The sequence below is a fragment of the Lissotriton helveticus genome, chromosome 2_1 (assembly GCF_964261635.1).
Source record: "Lissotriton helveticus chromosome 2_1, aLisHel1.1, whole genome shotgun sequence".
NCBI lineage: Eukaryota > Metazoa > Chordata > Amphibia > Caudata > Salamandridae > Lissotriton > Lissotriton helveticus.
Genome location: NC_136059.1, coordinates 68,912,319 through 68,927,231, shown reverse-complemented (window position 1 = coordinate 68,927,231; position 14,913 = coordinate 68,912,319). Strand labels below are relative to the sequence as shown.

At 47.5% G+C, this 14,913-nt stretch overlaps 1 protein-coding gene across 1 annotated transcript in view; it reads right to left on the bottom strand.

Annotated features, from left to right (window-relative positions):
* Positions 1-12,208, bottom strand: part of LOC144819219 (uncharacterized) — a 47,211-nt gene extending 35,003 nt beyond the window's left edge. The window contains exon 1 of the mRNA XM_078677189.1: positions 12,120-12,208. The gene's annotated coding sequence lies outside the window, so the exon portion shown is untranslated. The remainder of the gene's footprint in view (positions 1-12,119) is intronic.
* Positions 12,209-14,913: the final 2,705 nt, after the last annotated feature.

Sequence of the window (14,913 nt, the reverse complement as noted above, 5' to 3'; positions counted from 1 at the left end):
TGCACCCAAAACAGTGGCGAAAGAAAGTGGTGTTGTTTGGTGTAAGGGTACAGAGCAAAAGTAAGGTGTTGGCAGTGGGATGGTTGACAGAAGTATTGAGGTAGGAAGGGAATATTATGTCCAATGTCTAAAGACATTGGACATAATATTCCACTATCCACAGATTATTTTAGCTGGCATTTATCTCTGGGTCAAGGTACATATGATATGAGATTCGTTTTTGGCAGCACACCATCTTTACTGATACAATATCTCAAATAAACCACACATGCTACCTCTACTCCTCATGTCCTATAATATATGGTCAACACTCTTTCCTTCAGGGCTGTAGAAATCTTAAATCAGGTTTAATCCTGCTCTTGCGTAGTCGTCCCCTAAAATCTATGTTGTCTTGAAAATAAGAAGCATTTGGTACCCCTTAAACAATTGGTTTATCGTCCGAAGTTCTGGCATGGACAACACCCATCCAAAGTGCAAAATACTAGAATCTTTGGTTAGGTCAATCATGTAAAATGTGGTAGGCAAAACAAGGGTCGAGAAGACTGGTACCCCCTGAATTGTGAAGAGTCATTCTGCAAAAGAGCACAGCACTCCTCTGAGATAGCTGCTCATTCCATTTTATTCAAAGGATTATGCCACATTATAAACAGTGTTCAAAGTGAATTTGCTTAAGGAATTGTAGAGTTTTTTTGGAGAAAGTGGGTGGAAGGCAGGGTGATGTGTTAGTTCTGGTCTGTGCTGGAGGGAGTGTTTTGTGATTCCATGTAGAACCTCTGTGGGTTCTAAGAAATGCGGAAGGGAGGAGTTTCTGAGACAGCTCCTTGTGTCAGTCTGTGGATGCTTGTGGAAGTGTGTACTCTCTCTCTCAATAGGAACTGCTGTTTCTCTTCATTCCAGAGAGCTAACTAGCGGAACCCACACTTCGCCTAGGTACCTCACCTTCTATCCTGATCCAGGAGCCCCTTTTGGCAAGAGATATGGACTTGAAAAATCAGACAGAGGTAGAGGAGACCAGAAAATTCACAACAAGAGTGCTCCGACATTCTGTGACGTCTAAGGTTTGACCCAAGTTACTGATATGCTGCAGGCACATTACAGAAACAAAATGAGATAGTGAATAGGATACTGCAATATCTACACAAAGCCTACCCTTTAGTTGCTTCTAAAAGGGGAGTCCTGAAGTCAGAATTCACGTTTAATGTATTAAACGCCTCTAGCCAACTATAATCATACATTACAGGCACTTGGGTATACTTAACAATGCCATTGCATGCCAAGAGATGACTGGCAACATTTCCAAACATCTTTAAAGAAACAAAATGAAAAGGTTTCCAAATGGCCGGATTGAAACTCTGCTAGTGAAATCCCATTGCCTCAAGTGAGACCCAAGCCATGGCAGACTGTAAAATATACAAATTAGTCTTCAAATGCCTATTGAATAAATATAGAAACAAAGTCAATGGTCCTCGTTTAAAGGTTGGCGGGTGGGATACTCCACTCCATCTCGTCCGCTGTACTGCAAGTGCATTATAGCCTATGGTACCTGCTATCAAAGTCAATGGTTCCGATTTAAAAGTTAGCAGACGGGGTACTCTGTCCCGTCCAATATATTACAAGTGCATTATAGCCTATGGCACCTGATATAAAAGACAATGGCCCCTGTCTAACGTTTAGCGGACACAGTACTCTGTCTCGTCCGCTGTATTATAGGTGCATTATAGCCTAGTGCCCTTGCTATATGGAACATGGAATATCTGTCATAGTATCCCCTCTACCAAACTCTAAATAAGGCCCAAAGTCATCTTGCTTTTTCTTTTTAGGTCGAGCCTAGGCAGCGCGCATGTGCTGTCTGCAAACATGCTATATTCAGTCTATGGGCTTTAACCACGCCCATCTATTGCCATTCGTTCTTTGTTGTACTCGTCTTCAATGCTTCCTTTTTATTGGTGTATTTTTTATAAATGTGTCTCCGTGCGTGCTGCCGACAGTTCCTCCTGGTCGGCCAGCTCAACGCATCCCGGTATGGATATCAGATGGCTCCACAGCTTCAGTTACTTACTCTTCCCTTCCCGTCCCGTCTCCTCACCCCTCCCACAACACTCTCCTGCCTTTGCCTCCCCTACAATCAGTCTGTCTCACAGCAGTGCCGCAGCTCCCTTCCATGGGCCGCGAGAGACCGTGGGGGACTGCATCCCTACGGTGTCTCACTTCCAGCTGGGCCTCCTTCAGAACCACAACCATAACCACAACCACAACCACAATTCAGTGGTGTATTTGGTGTTTCCGGCAGTGAAGGCGCCAAACTTACTCCACCTCCTTCACAGATTTGGTTAGCTGGCACCTACGTTTTCGGTGTTTCAATCCTATCATCAGTGGACACTACTGCAATCCTGGTTACTTACGTAGATGGTGCTCATTTTACAGGCTTTACAATGCTAAAAGGATGAGCAATGCTCTTGAATTTCAAATTTGTGGCAATGAGAATCCACCAGTCAAAATGCTTTGAAGAAACATAGATGGATGATAAGTAATGTAATAAGTGCATATCTGCCATCCTTTGAGAACAATGTGAAAATCAATCGTTTAACTGAAAAACATGAGGCGCAGCAGGCACATTGTGGCAAGCACCCACCGCACATACATACTCTTGGTTTAATTGTGTGAAGAATCCGTGTGTTTATCAACTAATGGAAGTGAGCTGTCCAGTGATGGGAGTGTGCTTGTAGAACTTCGAAAGGAGTTGCAGTTTGCCCTCGTAAGTGGTCTGTACCGCCGGCAGGTCTACTGAACACTAAGCCATGTCTGGTGTCGAGGTTCACAACCTGGTGCACACGTGTGACGCACCCTAGTTCTTCCCTGAAGGATTTGCCTGCAGCCACCACCCAGGGGCAAGTGTGGCCTTGGCACTGCCCAAGTTTACATTCTTGAGAGCAGCATGCCCTCAAACCTACGTCCCACATCCCTCTGACCAGGAGGTGCCTACCTCTTTGGTCAAACTTTATCTACACTTTTTCTCTTACTTTCTCTTTTTGCAAATGAAGTCACCGGCCAGCTCAGCTGTCTCTCTTCCTGCTGCCCTGTCTCCATCTTGGCAGTTCCTAAATGCTGGCATGTGTGCCTTGGCACACACGTGGGGGTAAAGGGCACTCCACAAAATGAACTTTTCCTTCATTCGGACCCATTCAGGTCCACTTGTGTGGTTTGTTTATTTTGGGATGGCATATGGTGCACGCATCTCTCTCACTCACTTAGAGAAATAAGCATCACATTTGTCAATGTAACAGCTTCAAATGTATTACATTTGATGGACACAGGAGAAGCGCAGAACTTCACTCAGGATTTTCTTTTCAGTGCATGCAATATGCAGCTTGCACAGGAGAGTCATTGTTTAGACAGTTCTAAAATATATGTGCTTTAGCCATAAGATACTATATTTAAAAACATGTCCAGCATGGATATTTCGTTATGGCTGTATCGCCCTGTTCTTGGTAATTTCAGCCTTTTAGCATGATTAGTGTGTAGGAGAAACCTTAATTGCGCACAATGTCTGACACCGAGAGTTTTGTTGTTAAAGGTGCCACTCAGGGCATGTAATTGTCCCCTATCGACATGTCAAGAGGGAACATTATCTTGTCAAAGCAGGACATGGAGAGTATATGTCCACAGAATAATACATTCGTGCGTCAGTGCCCGGGCTGATGGAATATGCTTTCTCAAGTTCTCTACAAGGCGCTGCAGAGGCTGCTTCTGTCCGCTATACATGTTCTGGCAATGCTTGAAGTCCAACAGACGAGTAATTGGTGATAAATATGTCTGTGTCTTCCATCAGGGGCGGCCTTAGGCATGTGCAAGCTGTGCACCTGCACCGGGCCACCAAACCCCAGAGGCCACCACGTCAATATATATTCTTAATGTAATAATCCTCTGAGGATGGATACATATTTGCGTGGCGGCCCATGGCAGGGATTTGGCGGCCTCCGGCTCTGTTCCACTTCCAAACACCCTGACCCCCTCGTCCGGGGGGGCTCCGCCCCGCCCAGCCCCCTCTTCCGGGGCCCCCTACCTACGCTCCATGCCCAGAGCCGCCATGAGAATAGAGCCGCCCCTGCTTCCATGCACAGTGAGGTTAACAGAACACTGAAGCAAATCTGCACATACGTACCTCCTGGTCCGATGCCTTATGGCAATTAATTAAGGTATCAATCAATTTCTGACAAAACAATAATTACTACTAATGTCCTTCCACATTCATTTATTTGAATCACTGGTAATAACTCTGGGTAGCATTTCATCTCGTTGTTTGGACACTGCCCCTCTAGACCGAGGCCCACCTTATGCAAATCAGTTCTGCACGGCTCCTTGTGGGAACAGTCCATTCAGAACTACTGCTGAGTCATGAAATGATTAGAGAGTAGTCACACATCAGGATTTGGTTTATTTTTTACATTTTATGATTTATAAAAATTAGCAGATTGGGCAATAATGTTGATATTGGGCTAAAAACAACTAGACGTTTCCAAATGCGAACACCAGCGGGCTTAACTGTGGATTAGAGAGAGCAGTAACAACAAAATCCATATAAAGTTCAACCAGAATCAAATCTGTTTTAGTGCTTGGGTCTGACAAGGATACACTCCATGTCTGGGGGCTTAACATATGAAAGTTTCTTTTTTTTTTACTCATACATTGTACTTTCACCAGACCATATCTGAGGATATTTTGTATGGATGATGTCTTTAAGTAGAGCAGTGTATATTGGTGAATGTTCACCCCAGAACTGAAATCACCAATACAAGACGTTACCAAGAATGGTTGCTATTGAGGTTTATTAAGGATGAATCTGAAACATGTGGGAACTGATTCACAAAGGGTCTCTGCACTTGTGGGGGAGTCTCCACACTCAGGGTGAATTATCCGCAGTGAGAACTCTCATTGCGGAGATTTCGCCCAGAGTGCGAGACTCCCCCATGACTGTGGGGCATCCGCTAAAAGTATGGAGACTCCCCCTTGACTATGGGGCCTCCACAACAAGTGCACAGACTTCCCCATGACTGTGGGGCCTCTGCTACAAGTGCCGAGACGCCCCCATGACTGTGGGGCCTTCGATACAAGTGTGGAGACTCCCCCAGAACTGTGGGGCCTCCACCACGAGAGCGGAGACTCCCCCACCACTGCTGGGCCTCTGCCACGAGTGCGGAGACTCCCCATAACTGCGGGGTCTCTGCCACGAGTGCGGAGACTCCCCCCACGGCTGCAGGTCTCCTGCCACGAGTGTGGAGACTCCCCCCTTGACTGCGAAGCCTCTGCCACGAGTGTGGAGACCCCCCTTGACTATGGGGCCTCCACAACAAGTGCAGAGACTGCCCCATGACTGTGGGGCCTCTGCTACAAGTGCTGAGACTCCCCCATGACTGTGGGGCCGCCTACGAGTGTGGAGACTCCCCTATGACTGTGGGGCCTCCATACCGAGAGCAAAGACTACCCCACGACTGCTGGGCCTTCACCACAAGTGTGGAGACTCCCCATGACTGCAGGCTCTCTGCCACGAGTGTGGAGACTCCCCCTTGACTGTGGAGCCTCTGCCACGAGTGTGGAGACTCCCCTATGACTGCGGGGCCTCTGCCACGAGTGCGAAGACTCCACCTTGACTGTGGAGCCTCTGCCACGAGTGCGAAGACTCCCCTATGACTGTGGGGCCTCTGCCACGAGTGCGGAGACTCCCCCATGACTGTGGGGCCTCCGCTATGAGTGCGAAGACTCCCATATGACTGTGGGGCCTCTGCCACGAGTGCGGAGACTCCCCCATAACTGTGGGGCCTCCACTATGAGTGCGAAGACTCCCCCTTGACTGCAGGGCCTCTGCCATGAGTGCGAAGACTCCCCTATACCTGTGGGGCCTCTGCCACGAGTGCGGAGACTCCCCCATGACTGTGGGGCCTCTGCCACGAGTGCGAAGACTCCCCTATGACTGTGGGGCCTCTGCCACGAGTGCAGAGACTCCCCCATAACTGTGGGGCCTCTGCCACGAGTGCAGAGACTCCCCTATGACTGTGGGGCCTCTGCCACGAGTGCGGAGACTCCCCCATAACTGTGGGGCCTCTGCCACGAGTGCGGAGACTCCCCCATGACTGTGGGGCCTCCGCTATGAGTGCGAAGACTCCCCCATGACTGTGGGGCCTCTGCCACGAGTGCGGAGACTCCCCCATAACTGTGGGGCCTCCGCTATGAGTGCGAAGACTCCCCCATGACTGTGGGGCCTCTGCCACGAGTGCGGAGACTCCCCCATAACTGTGGGGCCTCTGCCACGAGTGCGGAGACTCCCCCATAACTGTGGGGCCTCTGCCACGAGTGCGGAGACTCCCCCATGACTGTGGGGCCTCTGCCACGAGTGCGAAGACTCCCCTATGACTGTGGGGCCTCTGCCACGAGTGCGGAGACTCCCCCTTGACTGCAGGGCCTCTGCCACGAGTGCGGAGACTCCCCTATAACTGCAGGGCCTCTACCACAAGTGCAGAGACACCACCCATGACTGTGGGGCCTCCGCTATGAGTGCGGAGACTCCCCCATGACTTTGGGGCCTCCACTACGAGTGAGGAGGCCCTTCAAGAATGAGGCTTGTGGTGTCTTAGCACTAAAATAATGAACTATTGTAGGAGAATGTCTGAATATCTTGCCACGAGAGAGCAAACCACTTGGCTTTCAAGTACGGCTTAGAAAGGAAAGAGGAGAGGCAATCAACCTCATTTGAATGTTAACAAAAGATAAGTAGTTCATTGACTCATCTTACCTTATTCAAATAAGCCTTATAGGTTGCCTCTCGTAGACAGAAATGTTATTCTGGGGAAAGACAAGGCAGTGTGTTGTTTCGAGGTCTTGAACGGTGTGGTGGTCCAGCTAGGCAATGCCAGGAGAAAGATGTAGATTCACTCTTCGATGGACTTGTGCTCCACTGAGACCATCTCTCACAGGACCATGGCAGAAGAGGAGGAAGCCCTGATAGAAAAGAAGAGAAAGATGAGGGCGAGTACCCAGGCACATGTACAAGAGAGGAGCCGTGTAACCCTCACATCTTAGAAAGAATGCAACTGAGAATTCAGAAGAGGTGAAATTGGAGTTCTTTTCTGAATGAGAAGGTTCACCGGTGCCAGAGACAATAGGTATTTGGACAACAAGGAATCTACTTTCTGTCAAGTAGATTCACTTACAGAACAGGGGAATGACTCGCATTAGCAGAGGACACCAGACACAAAGGAGGAGGGTGAGAATTTGACTTTAAAATCTGACAATAAAAGAAGAAGGCAAACATTTCTGACACTGAAAAGGGAGAGATTAAGAGGAACACTATGTAAGAAGAGGTGGGAGAGGAAACTGCCACTAAAATAGAGGAGGAAATAGTGAAGTGTAATGGCAAAATGGAGAAAGAAAGGAACCCTTAACAGAAAGTGGAAAGCTGGGGAAAAAAAGAGTCCGGACATAGTATCCCTAGGGCTACCTTATGGCACAGGCATGTTATGGTATGTGAATTTGTAGTGCACGGCTAATCACCCATGAGGGTATCCAGATGGGGAGAAGGGCAGGCCTAAGGGGGAGGAGGAGATCATGCCTGTTTTGTCTGGAAGAGCCTCATCTTGAGGTTCTGTCTGAAGTCCTTGGGTGGGGGTGGGTTTCTGAGGTGTTCTGGAGGTCGTTCGGCTGTGAGGTATGCGACGGAGCGTCCTCCACTTCTGGTATTCTTGATGCGAGGGAGGTGTGATCTTGCCTGGGACACAGATCGAAGATGTATGGTGAGTTGGTAGAACTTGGGGCGGTGGGTGAGGTAAGCTGGACCGGTATTGTGGAGAACTTTGTAGGAGTGGGTGTGTAGCTTGAACTTACATCTTCCCTGGACTAGGCACCTGTGGAGATTGTTGAAGTGTGGAGAGATGTGTTATTTCGCAGGGTGGTCAGGATAAATCGGACGGCGGCATTTTGGGGGGTATGGCGTTGGCATAGAAAGTGGGCTGGGATTCCAATGTAGAGTGTGGCAGCAGAATCTGCTCAGTTTCTATGCCTGCCCAATAGCAAGGCAAAGTTAAGAGGTTCTGTCTGCAATGGAATGGAGGTCATGTGCATGTGTGTGCTAAGGTTCAGAGGCAGCATGCGTATATATGTGCGTGTTTAAGCAGAGAGTTAGTGCAAATGAATATAAGAGATGTGGTTATCAGTGTGCAATAAGGTGTACAGCATGTGGAAGTATTTATAGATTAGGCAACGTGTGTGTGCAGACACATTTGAGTTGCCAAGAGTGTGTAGAGAGGAAATGCAAGTTATAAATGCATGTGTGTGCGATGAGAAGTAGTGAGTGTGTGTGAGAGAGAGATATGAGAAGCCGAGTTGTATGTGTGATGAGGGGATAGGTGTGTGCATATAATTGTGTGTGTGGGTGATGAAGTGCAGGGGAAATATGACAGAATTTGCTAGAGCTGCGGTGTAAAGATCTTGTCTGCATGTAGTAAAATGGCATTATTCGTGTGAATTTGAGTGAGTGATAAAATGCCTTCATAAGTGAGAGACCATGAGTTTTATCAGCTTTGTAAGTGTCACAGATGCCAGATGTATATGTGCAACAAGGTGCAGGAGGTATGATGATGAAATCAGATTTGGGAAGTATAAGCTCCTGGTGCTGAACGAAAGCAGCTTTTAACCAACAAAAAGAAAGATACAAAGAGGAGAAGGGCCAGGAGCAGAAGACTAGCTGTCACATGCAGGAAGATGCGGTGGGACCAGGACTCAAATGGAATGGCCGCCTGTGATGAGCAGCACGGGCGCAATGTCAGGGTTTTCAAGATGGCCGCGGTATCACGGGCCAAAAATAACAGAGTGAGCGGTTTACCTGCCACACAAGGATCCTAGCAGGAAAAGATGGCAACTTCCAGGTCATTAGGACAAAAGAAGGAGGAGGAGAAGCCCCCTCTTCCCTGCCCCCCCCCCCCCCAGCACCTTGAGACCCTCACGGGTGAGTAGGGTGCTTACAAACCTCTGATTGGTTGATTGATGAAGGTACAGAGAGGACAAGGAGGAAGAAGACAGAGGAGCAGTCAAGCAGGATGGGAGGGCGGGAGACGTAGGACAAGATGAAGGGAACCTGTGACGTGAGGAGCCGGCAAGTTCACGCAGTGTACTCACCCGGCAGCCCACAGGAAGAAGGCGCTGAGGTCCAGTCTGCCACAGACCCAGAGGAGGGCCGTGGTCTCATGCAAGTGCTGCATTCGGGACTATTGCATTGGGCAGACTGGGGGGCTCTACGGGTGTGAGAGTGCACGTATGCCCCAGGGGATGAGCGGGCACCTGCCCCGTAATTGTTCACTAGGGAAACGTCTGTAGGGCCTGTGACACCACCCTTCCGCTGAAAGACTGTGAAGTCTTGGAACACACATAACATACAGTGGACCTGGATGTGGATGCAGAATGGTAAGACACCAGTTCTGAATTTCAAGTGATAAGGAATCACCAAACAGACTGCTCTATGGCACAAGCAGGACCGGCTTTCGGACAGTGCGACTGGTGCGGCTGCACTGGGCGCGGACCTGGAGAGGGAGCGCTGTCCTTGGGGGAATAAGGAATAATTTATGATTTAAAGACACCTTCAGCAGAGTTCCTTATGCATCCAGTTTTCAGGCAGCAATAAAAATGCCAAGATAACTCTTGTGCTTAATGTTCCTGCTAGAGAGAGACCAGAGTTTTGTCTAGGGGCACTTTTGATTCGCTATAAAGTAGCGCTTAGGGTTAATGTGCCTGCTGCAAAAAATGTGTACCATGCAGATCACAGATCTGTATTTTATGTGGATAGCTGAGTGGATTACTGCTTTTGTCACAGAGATCCTTTTGCCACCACAGTTCATAAGATACAATCCTAATACAGAACAGAGACTGTTACAAACTGTCATCAAAGAGCTGCGTGCAAACTACATGAAATAGGTTAGGACGGTCTGTTTTTTCCCTCAGTCTTTCATTATCTATTCCTAATGTTGCTGAAAAGGGTTTGTTGGGTAGATATACATTCTTATTAGTAAGGTCAGCCTTTACCAGTGCTTTATATGAAATTAAATGTATGGAGAGATTTTGCCTGGTGGTCGTGAGGGAATCTGAGGGCACCAACAGCTCTAAAGCAGCCCTGGACACAACGCAAAGTAAATTACATTATAAAACACAGGCTGTATATGCCCTGGCAATTATTGGAGCTCATGAGGAGCGTGGTATCCTTACCCCACTCAAGGGTTGGGCTGTGGTGTTCTGGATCAACTCCTGCTCATAGAGAGGACATTCCTGGAACTCCACAGACTGTGTTTTGAGGTGCACTGGATGTGGATGGTACGTGTTAGCGATGTGTGTGTTTGGGGGAGTATTTGTGTGTGGGAGAGTCGAGTGCGAGTGCTGGTGAACCCATACAAACACAACATCTGTGAGGACCTTCGTGCTTCTGGAGCAGCCCCCGTCTATTCAAGCAAGTGCATCAAAAAACTAACATTGCAGTTATATTTGCATCAGTGCAACTTACAACATACCCAAGTAGTAAGGCACACGTGGAGTTAGAATAGTAAATACACCCCACATTAGTCAGCAAGCGGTTCACTCAGACAGTCGTATATACAGCTCAATTCAGTTTCATTGAGTGTGAAAGAGTGTGTGAAAGAGTGAGTGTGTGAGTGAGTGTGTGAGTGTGAGTGAGTTGACAAACACCATTTGGCGATGCCAAGGAATTTGTGTGCGTCATGTTGTTGGGCGATACAACTATTAAAATTAATTTTGACCTACTTTTTCCAGAGAAATTATTTTTCTAATTGCATTCCTCCAATCACACTGAACATACGAAACAAGTTCTCCTTGTGGTACCAAGTTTGTTCTGCTAGTGACGCCAGCCTTCATGAAACAGCAGACACCAGGCCCGGCCATTCTCGGGCTTGCTCCAAAGACTTGAAACTCTCTCCATCTGCCTCTCTGGGTCATTTCATCCTTCCATGCTCTCAGGTGCCAAGCCCTGTACTCCATCACCGCCTTCTGTCCCTATATCTCACAGCTTTAACCCCTTGCGTGCTGATGACGGCCCCCAGCCGTCATGCACTATGGTGCTCGTGTGCTGATGACGGCTGGGGGCCGTCATAAACCCGCCCACTTCGAAAAACACCACACAGGCATAGAACAGTGGCCGCACGCAAGGGGTTAATTCCTCCGATCCTACTGAAGCTCTTCCAATGGCATCCGCTGCCAACAGTAATATTATGTGTATTTGTGTAGTGCACAACTCACGCGGGAGGGTATCCCGGCACTTCTTTGCAAATTGCTGCACATTTGCATACCTGTCAATGTGTATTTGTGCACTGCATGATATTTGTGTCAGTGTGACTGCTTTGTAAAGAGTTCCATGTATGAATATTTACCTCTATTTTTATATGCCTATTCACGTTTGCATTTTTGTTGTTCCAGCATTTACCTTACCTGCAAGTTATCCCTTTAAGACCAAATGTAAGTTTTCTGCATTTTCACCTAAGACTTAGGGCAGAATGTATCTGTCAGATGGTCTGTTTCTTCACCAGGGTAATGGAGTAAAATACTCCGTCGCGTGGAGGATGTACTGCCCACTAGATTTAGAAATGACCGCCATGCAGGCCGTCATTTTTTCAAGCATTGCCAGGACCCACTGTCACCGAGGCGTCCGAGGGGTTTAAACACAGCGGAGACTGAGTAGACTCTGCCATTATTAAACCAAAGGTCCATCCGTATCTAAACTCAGCAGGCGGACCATTATGTTGTCGTTATGCAACAGCGACAGAGTATGCTTACTGCCAACATATAAATCTGGCCCTCAGTTCTTTTATGTAAAGCCCTCTGACTCCTGGTATGCTTTGCTCATACTTTGCAGAACTGCACAGACATATCCTAACACCAGAGGGTCAGTGTGAGGCCTTCTTGCTGAAGCCCGCAACACTGAAAAGTAGATTCAGGGACCGCTGCGGAGTCGCGATAGTGGGACTTAAAGCCTTGGACATAGAAAGAAGGAGAATGAGGGGAGCCGGTCAGCTATCTACTCAACAACAATGTCACACTGGGCCTTTAAAGTGGGATAGATATAGAGTGCTCACCTTTGCAGAAGTGATCAGTCCTCTATAGTACTTCAAGGCACCAACAGACGCTCTGGAACTTCCTTCACTTCTGACCTTGGTGTAAAGTCAACATTTGCACACACAAAAAAGAAAAGAAATAAAAGAATAAATTAACTTTCAAACTTTTTTACTTAATAAATATTTGCCTTTGTAACATGGGTAAAACAAATGCATTGATTACAACGTTCAAAATGTGTGTCAAACAAGTAACAACACAACTGATATGGTTCTGGTTGCAAACGCATATGCCCTCCTTAAATGAAGACCTATTTGGGTGTTTTTAAGTAAAGGAAATGCCATAACAGCTCAAATAAATACCAGCCAGGAAGCCAGAGGCTTCCACAGAATGCATTGCACAGTTTAGAGCCACAGAGGAATCAATGATATATTAATGTGCATTTTGTTTCTGCGCTTCGACCGCTCCTAGTCACGTTCTCTACTTACCATGCTTAGTTTGAGGCAAATCCCATTGGTTGAGCTACTTTCTACTTTTCTCACAGAGTTCAACACAAAAAGCAGAAGGATTTCAACAGTTTCCTCATAACTACTAACTTCCATTTTTAAGTCTGGCTAGAGACATCTTTAGCGTCTCCCAGGACTTACACCATGGTATTGTCAGTGAAGTAGTTTACTCTGAAAATTGTGAGCATATTTTAGGCAACCCATTTCTACTAAACTTCTAAAAAAGGTTAATGGATGCACTATGGATAGGACAGAAACAAACAGAAATCAGTGACGGTTATACAACGCCCAGCACCAGGACCCCTGGCCCTACCCCCACCAGACAGTACACCGCCAAGAAAATCCTGGACCTGGACCCTGGACGCCAAAACAACAATTGTGTCTCCTCCTCCGTACGATCCACCAAAAGACCCTTCATCTGCCAACACTGCCACTTCTCCTGTGAAACAGCCTACGAAAGATTCCACACCACACCTGTCCACAAGACCAAGAACACCACGCATCCTGCTCAATGCCCGCTAACTCTGCAAACATGTCACAGAAATCTGGGACACCATCTCCATCCTCTCCACGAACGTGTCCTTCATCAACGAAATGTGACGCAACCCCTCCACGTACCCTGACTACACCACGCGCTCTCGAAGGCTACAAGATGCAAAGACCACAATAAGAGCCACCCTCGCCCCGGGGACCTCATGGCACCCTAGCAATCGACTTTCACCACCATGCCCTACTCGGCAACCTCAACTTCCACGTCTATGACACCAACTCCATCACCCTCCAGGAGAACCTCAATAACATTAACCTCACTCAACTGGTCACCAAACCCACACACAAAGTCGTACATGTGCTCGACCACATTTTCACCTCCAGCAACAGAATCAAGTTCAGCCACATCACAGAACTCACCAGGACTGACCACACCATCGTGCACTTTTTAAAAAAAAACACGTTATCTTCCAATTTTAGTATAGGGAATCATAACAAATAGAATCACTCACTGTCATTACAATATTCACATATACATCAAGCAATGATAATAGAGATTAATATTAAGGCATCAAAAGGCAGGAGAAAAGAAGCAGGGAGGTCATGAAAACAGTCCCAATGGTCCTCCCGACTCCCGAAGTAAAGGAAGCCACACCCATCTGACCTCCATTCAGTCTGGTCACAATAAAACTCCACTACATAGTTACATTTGACACTCAAAATCATATGCAAAATAAAAAGAAGTATCATGGAATTTGCAATGCCAGCTGAATTGACGTTTCACGCCACCCCGGTAGGGACTAAACCCTGTGCAAGCTCCAAGTTGGAAGTCTGACGCTGAGCCGCCACATAGGTCTTGACCAGCCCCCAGATGTCTTTGGGGCAACGTGCTGGAATACATTTCGCTGTTAATATTGCTGAATGCTGAGCTGTTTAGCCAGCTTTGAAGTGTAGGAGCTCTTTTACAACCCAAGTGGATAGCAATTTCCCTTTTGTCGAGTAACAGACCGATGGAAACAAACCTGCAAACGTTCTTGGGAATGTTCACCCCATAACCCAGCAGTGCTATATTTGGGGTGAGGATGAGGGTCAAGTCTGCCATGACTCCCAGTGTTTTACGTATGGCCTCCCAGTATGGTTGTATCTTGGGACAGGTCCAAGTGAGATGGGCAAAATCTGCATGAGGGGCACTGCACTTTCGACAGGCGTGAGGTCCGGACGGTCTAGTCTATGTGGCTTCGCAGGGGTAATGTATAATCTACGAAGGAATTTAAAATGTAATAGTTTATGTCTGCTATTTAATGAAACATCTTTCGTGACCACAAAGCATTTCTCCCACTGCTCGTCTAAAATAAGGTGCCCTAAAAGCCTCTCCCAGTCCGGACGGATCGAGACCATAGCAGCGCATTTCTTATATAATTTAGAAATGAGGTGAACCCCCTCTAGGCTTACAATAATCATGGAAAGAGGGATAAACGAGTCTGGCTCGATGGGAAAACTGGAAAAGGCCTCACGTGGTGCAGACCGGAGTCTGCCAAGAACAAAACGTTTCATAAAAGTGACATCTCAAAAACGTTCCTCATCCAGTACCGAAAAGACATGTCCCCCCGGGAAAAGAGCCCCAAATTTTGTCAGCTCTAGAGAGGACAAAGTACGCTGCACAAGTAGCTCACTCATGATTGGGATTAAACGAGCATGGGGAAGAGGTAAGGACGAGGAATATAACGAGGGGGCGCCTGTAAATTGCCGCAGCTTTTTCCAGGCCCGGCTCGTAGTAGAGACGGTCAGGATATCCTTACGGGAACTCTTTGGGCATTACTGC